Source organism: Gossypium arboreum, chromosome 10 (genome assembly GCF_025698485.1).
Source record: "Gossypium arboreum isolate Shixiya-1 chromosome 10, ASM2569848v2, whole genome shotgun sequence".
Taxonomy (NCBI): domain Eukaryota; kingdom Viridiplantae; phylum Streptophyta; class Magnoliopsida; order Malvales; family Malvaceae; genus Gossypium; species Gossypium arboreum.
In genome coordinates, this window is record NC_069079.1 from 11,459,647 (window position 1) to 11,466,774 (window position 7,128).

Genomic DNA, 7,128 nt, shown 5'->3' on the forward strand with positions numbered 1-7,128 from the left:
CGTGTCCTTATGTACGATTTCCTGAAAAAAATCTTGAGTAGCATGATCAATAGAGTCAATAAAATAACATGAGTCATCCTGTTCCCTAGAAAATCTCATGGCATCATAAATTTTAAAAATAATCTCTTCGTCACCTACTCTAAGCACAAGTTTACCATCACCTACATCAATAACAGCCCTAGCGGTAGCTAAAAATGGATGACCTAAGATTAAAAGCACTTCAACATCTTCATCCATGTCAAGCACAATGAAATCAACATGGAATATAAATTTATCTACTTTTACAAGTACGTACTCTATAATACCCCTAGGATATTTAACAGATCTATCAGCTAGTTGAATACTCATCCTAGAAGGTTTAGGTTCCCCAAGACCTAGTTGTTTAAACATTTTATATGGCATCAAATTAATGCTAGCGCCTAAATTAGCTAGTGCCTTATCAACATTCAAACTACAAATTAAGCAGGGAATAGTAAAACTTCCTGAATCTTTCAGTTTGGTTGGCAGTTTATTTTGGAGTATGGCCGAGCACTCTTCATTAAGTTCCACTGTAGATAAGTCTTCAAACTTCCTTTTATTTGTTGGAAGCTCCTTTAAAAATTTTGCATATGTAGGCATATGCGATATAGCTTCAACAAAAGGTAAGTTAATATGCAGTTGTTTAAAAAGTTCAAAAAATTTACCGAATTATGCATACATGCGGTCTTTCTTCAACTTTGCTAGATATGGGATTGGTGGGTTGTATTCCTTTGGCATTGGATTGTCATTGTTTTCGGGTCTTCCCTCTTCTCCTTTTGTTCTGTCAGCTTCTTGTGGTGGCTTCTTTTTAGATTCAGCTAACACTTTCCCACTCCTTAGTGTAACTGCTTTCACATGTTCTTTTGGATTGGGTTCGGTGTTACTAGGTAGAATTCCTAGTGGTCTCTCTGAAATCATCTTAGCTAACTTTCCAATTTGATTCTCAAGCCCTTGGATCGATGTTTGCTGATTTTTAAGTGCAGTTTCAGTGTTCTGAAAATGGGTTTCTGATACTGAAATAAATTTTGTTATCATCTTCTCAAGGTTCGGCTTTTTCTCTTGCTGGTAAGGTTGTTGTTGGAAGCCTGGAGGGGGCGGTGGTCTTTGATTCCCTTGGCCTCCCCATGAGAAATTTGGGTGGTTCCTTCAACCTGCATTGTAAGTATTACTGTAAGGATTATTTTTGAGGTCGAGGATTATTACCCATATAATTCATTTGTTCGTTCCCCATGTGGTGGCCATAGGGTGAGTATTCCGAATTCCTTGTTCCACCTCCACTTGCATCCTACTACATTACTGGATGAACCTGTGAAGAACCAAGTAAACCATCAATTTTTCTATTCAAAAGTTCTACCTGATTAGAGAGCATAGTAACCAAATCGACGTTAAACACGCCAGCCGCTTTCGTCAGCTTTGTCCTCATGACTTGCCACTGATAATTATTTAATGACATATTGTTTATAAATTCATAGGCCTCTTTAGGTGTCTTATTATTAATAGTCCCACCAGCAACTGCGTCAATCATCTGTCTAGTAGAAGGATTCAGGCTGTTGTGAAAAGTTTGAACCTGTAGCCAAAGTGGTAGCCCATGGTGAGGGCACCTTCTCAATAGATCCTTGTATCTCTCCCATACATCATAGAGTTTTTCTAAATCCATCTGCACAAAAGAAGAAATACCATTTCTTAGTTTAGCTATTTTAGCCGGCGGGAAATATTTAAGCAAAAACTTTTCGGTCATTTATTCCCAAGTGGTGATTGATCCTCGTGGTAACGAGTTCAACCACTGTTTAATTTTATTCCTCAATGAAAAGGGAAATAACCGAAGGCAAACGGCATCGTCAGAAACGTCATTGATCTTAAAGGTGTCGCAGAATTCTAGAAAGTTTGCTAAATGAGTGTTTGGATCCTCGTCCTGTAAACCATTAAACTGAACAAATTGTTGTATCATTTGAATCGTGTTAGGTTTCAGTTTGAAATTATTTGCAGCAATAGCAAGTCTAGCTATAGTCGATTTAGCTCCTACTAAAGTAGGTTTAGCATAATCATACATAGTACGAGGAGCAGGTTTCTGATTTACTGGGTCTGCAATAGCCACAGGGGGTAACTGATTATTTTGATTATCAGCCATCTCCTCGATTGTGGTTTCAATATCGTTCTATTATCCTTCCTCTATGTATCGTAGGCTTCGCCTTATTTCTCTTCAGTTTCTGCGAGTTGTGCTTTTGATCTCACTATCAAAAACTAAAGGTCCTGACGGGTTTCTTCTAGTCATAAACTATATAAAAAACCTACCAGAAGTAAATAAAAAAAATTTAGTAATTAAAATAAAATTAAATTGCAATAAAAATAAATGGCTAAAGTAATAAAAATTAAGTGTTCCTAATATCTTAATCCCCGGCAACGGTGCCAAAAACTTGATGGTCATGAAACTAACTATAAATTCGACTAAGGCAAGCACACCTATCAAATAGTAGTATAGTTCTGGTGAGACCAGAAATATCGTATCCATGAGGACTAAAAATACTAGTAATTACTATCTTTTTATTATCTAGCCTAAGAATTAAAGTGTGTTTTTAAACTAAAACTAATTATCTAATTAACTAAGATTACAACAAAGATGAAAGTTTAGAAAATACTTTAGGAAAAACCGATGGAGAAGACAATACCTAAGGAAGAATCCACCTAGACTTCACTTATTACTTTTGAATTAGACAATTTATTTACTTAACTTAATCCATAGAAATCCCTAATTTATGTTAATATCTCTATTGAGACTAAGAATAACTTACTCTAGGTTAATTAATTGAAATCTCTTTCTAATTAAAACCCTTATTGTCGTATTAACTTGATCTATGAATTCCCTTATTAGATTTGACTCTAATCCAACAGATTTATGTCGTCCTATCTCTAGGATTGCATTCAATTCCGCTTAATTATGAATGATCTACTCTTAAACAGGGACTTTTGCTCCACGGAATAAGCACATCAAAACCTGAATTAATGCCCTGGAATATTAAAACAAGAATTTAGAACTCACAGTTAAGAATAAGAATAAGTCTTTATCATACAATTCAAATAGTAATAAGATTCGTCATGGGTTTCATCTCCCTTAGGTATATAGGAAGTTTAGTTCAAACTAATGGAAAACATCTCAAAGTATGGAAAACAACAAAACATAAAGAAAACCCCAAAGAACTCTAGGAATTTGGATGGAAATCTTCAGTCTTGATATAGATCATTGCTTCTGAGATGATTCTGATGGTTGTCCTTAGGTATTTTCTACTTCCAACTCTGCGTGTGTCCTTCTAATCCCCTTCTAGGGTCTTTATATAGACTTTTAAATGCCCAAATTAGCCCAAAATAAGCCTTTTCGGAGTAGAACTAGACTTGGGCTCGACAGCGACACGGCCATGTGCCACGCTCGTGTGAAGATGCTCAGGCCGTGTGCAATTCTAACTTGGATTAATGTCGACACAGCCAGGACATACGGGAGTATGGCCTACCTGTGTGTCACACACGGGCGTGTGGATCACTTGTGTGGAAGTGCCTAGGCCGTGTGTAACACTAATTTAGGCCCAATTTGTCCGTTTTTGGCCCGTTTCTCATTCTTTTGGTTATTCTATGCTTTCTTAAGTATAAAACATGAATCTAAAGTATTAGGAGCATCGAATTCAATAAAACCAAGGAAAAATCATCCATAAATATCCCAAGCATGGGCTAAAAATATGTATATATTATGGTTTATCAAGTTCAGCAGCCACCTAGGGGAAGAGGCTAGGCTAGGGGTGGTAATGGTATGGACCGAGGACAGAGAGTACCGGGCCGAGGTGCTAGGCCGACTGAGGCGAGGCAGCCTACACTTGTCTATGTTACACGTCGTTGTGAGGATGGAGATGCTCCAGACGTCATCACGGGTACCTTTTTTATCCTTAGTGTACCTTATGTTGCACTGATAGACATAGGCACTACAAATTCCTACGTTGCATGTTCTGTGTCAGAGACTTTAGGAATATCGTATGAGAGTGCTTCTAGTGATATTTAAGTGGTAAGTCCTTTAGGGCAGTCCGTTAGGGTTAGTAAACTGTTCAGAGACGTTCCGTTGGAAGTCCAAGGAGCGATATTTCTGGCTGATCTGATGGAACTTCCGTTTGAGGAGTTAAACTTAATTTTGGGTATGGACTGGTTGGTAACGCATCGTGTAAGTCTGGATTGTGCTAAGAAGAGAGTGGTTCTAAGGACCGAAGGGGATAAGGAGATAGTCGTGATTGGAGAACGACGGAATTATCTGAGTAATATGGTATCTGCATTGATAGCAGAGAAGCTGGTGAGGAAAGGATGTGAGGTATTTTTGGCCTACATCAATGTTTCTAATTCTGTAGACTTATCAGTTAAGGACATCCGTACTGTGAAGGACATTCCAGATGTTTTCCCAGATGAACTACCAGGATTGCTTACTATTCGTGAGGTAGAATTTGGGATTAAGTTGATTCCTGGTATAACTCTGGTGTCTATCGCCCTTTACCGAATGGCATCAAGGGAGCTGGCAGAACTGAAGGCTCAAATTCAAGAGCTATTGGATCGTGGGTTTATTCATCCCAGTGTGTTTTCTTGGGAAGCACCTGCTCTGTTCGTAAAGAAGAAGGACAGTACAATGAGGATGTGTATCGACTACCGTCAATTAAACAAGTTGACGATTAAGATAAGTACCCACTTTCGAGGATAGACGACTTATTCGATTAGTTCAGAGGGGCTTCAGTGTTTTCCAAAATTGATCTGCGGTCAGGTTATCATCAGTTGAGGGTTAAGGAGGTCGATGTGCGTAAGACGGCATTTAGGACTCGTTATGGGCATTACGAGTTCTTAGTTATGCCCTTTGGGTTAACTAATGCACCAGCGGCATTTTTGGACTTGATGAACCTTGTGTTTCAGCCTTACTTGGATCAGTTTTTGGTGTTGTTCATCGATGACATTTTGGTGTATTCTAAGTCTGAGGACGAGCACGATGAGCATTTAAGAGTGGTTCTGCAGATATTTCGTGAGAAACAGTTGTATGCGAAGTTCACGAAGTGTGAGTTCTGGCTTAGGGAGGTAACCCTTTTGGGGCATGTGGTTTCTGCTAAGGGGATTCAAGTGGATTTTCGTAAGATTGAGGCTGTGATAGAATGGAAATAGCCAAAGAATGTGTCAGAGATTCGCAGTTTTCTAGGACTGGCAGGATATTATCGACGTCTCGTAGAGGGGTTCTCGTTGATCGCGCAGCAGGAGAGCTTCGTGAAGATCAAGAAAATTTTGACTTAGGCTCCAGTTCTGATACAGCCTGAGCCTGGTAAGGACTTCGTGGTTTACAGTGATGCGTCACATGTAGGTTTCGGTTACGTCTTGATGCAAGATGGTAAGGTAGTTGCCTATGCGTCTCGACAGCTTAAGACTCACGAGGCTAACTATCCAATGCATGATTTGGAGTTGGCTGCAGTGGTTTTTGCATTGAAGATTTGGAGGCATTATCTGTACAGTGAGAAGTGTACCATCTACACTAATAACAAGAGCCTCAAGTATCTCCTCACTCAGAAGGAGTTAAAACTTAGGCAGCGTTGGTGGATTGAGCTGCTCAAGGACTACGACTGCAGTATTGATTATCACCCTAGTAAGGGCAATGTGGTGGCATATGCGTTAATCTGTAGGGCTATGATCGATCTGAGAGCAATGTTCGCTTGATTGATCCTTTTTTACAATGGGAGTCTCCTGGCTGAGTGGCAGGTTAGACCGAAGTGGCTGGTTCAGATTAAGGATAAGCAACTGGGAGATGAATCTCTTCAGTTGCGATTTCGTCAAGTTGAGACTGTGACTGAGGTACTGATTTTGGGATTAATAGTGATGGGGTACTGTGTTTCCGAGGTAGGATCTGTGTACTTAATGATAAGGATTTGCAATTGTCGATTATGAGGGAAGCATATAGTAGTCCTTACGCGGTGCACCCTGGTGGGATTAAGATGTATAAAGACCTTCAAGAGTTGTACTGGTGGCCAGGGTTGAAGCGTGAAGTGACCGATTTTATTGCTCGCTGTATGACTTGTCAACAGGTTAAGGTTGCGCATCAGTTATCTTCGGGTTTGCTATAGCCAGTTAACATATCGATGTGGAAATGGGAGCGTGTAACGATGGACTTCGTTAGTGGGTTGCCCCTAACACCCGCTAAGAAGGATTCTATTTGGGTCATTGTGAATCGGTTGACTAACTCTGCACATTTCATTCCTGTTAGGACTGACTTCGCCCTATAGAAGTTGGTCAAGCTGTACATTTCTAAGATAGTAAGACTGCATCGGGTACCTGTCTCGATCACTTCTGATAGGGATCCTCATTTTAGTCTCGATTTTGGGGAAAGCTGCATGAGGCTTTGGGTTCTGGTCTTGACTTCAGTACTACATTTCATCCTCAGATAGATGGTCAGTCAGAAAGGTTGATTTAGGTACTGGAAGATATGTTAAGAGGGTGTGTTATGGATTTTCGAGGTAGTTGGGAGGAGTATTTGCCCTTGGCAGAGTTCGCTTACAACAACAGTTATCAGTCTAGTATACAGAGGGCACTGTATGAGGCACTTTATGGTCGTAAGTGTCACACTCCTTTACGTTGGACTGAGTTGGGTGAGCGACGTGTTCTGAGTCCGGAGTTGGTTTCAGAGACTGATGATAAGGTTCACTTGATTCGAAATCGACTGAAAGCGGCTTCTGATAGACAGAAGTCCTATGCAGATTTGAAAAGGAAGGACATCGAGTATTCTGTGGGGGACATGGTTTTTCTTAAGGTCTTACCATAGAAGAAGGTTCTGAGGTTCGGTCGTAAGGGCAAGCTGAGTCCTCAATTTATTGGGCCGTACCAAATTCTGAAGCGAGTGGGGCCAGTCACATATCAGTTAGAGCTACCTCTAGAGTTGGATCGTATACATGACGTATTCCATGTCTCGATGTTAAGACGCTACCGCTCTGACCCTACGCACATTGTTCCTGTGGAGGAGATTGAGATTAGACCGGATCTGATGTAACACCCCGAACCCGAGACCGTTGCCGGTGTCGGACGCGAGGGGTTAACGAGCCAAATCCACATATTGCACCG

General features: G+C 40.4%; 1 non-coding gene across 1 annotated transcript; it reads left to right on the plus strand.

Moving 5' to 3' along the window:
• Window positions 1-1,601: 1,601 nt before the first annotated feature.
• On the plus strand, window positions 1,602-1,708 carry LOC128282914 (small nucleolar RNA R71). Its single transcript, XR_008273264.1, has one exon. It is a non-coding gene; the product is annotated as a small nucleolar RNA R71 (small nucleolar RNA).
• The last annotated feature ends 5,420 nt before the right edge of the window (window positions 1,709-7,128 follow it).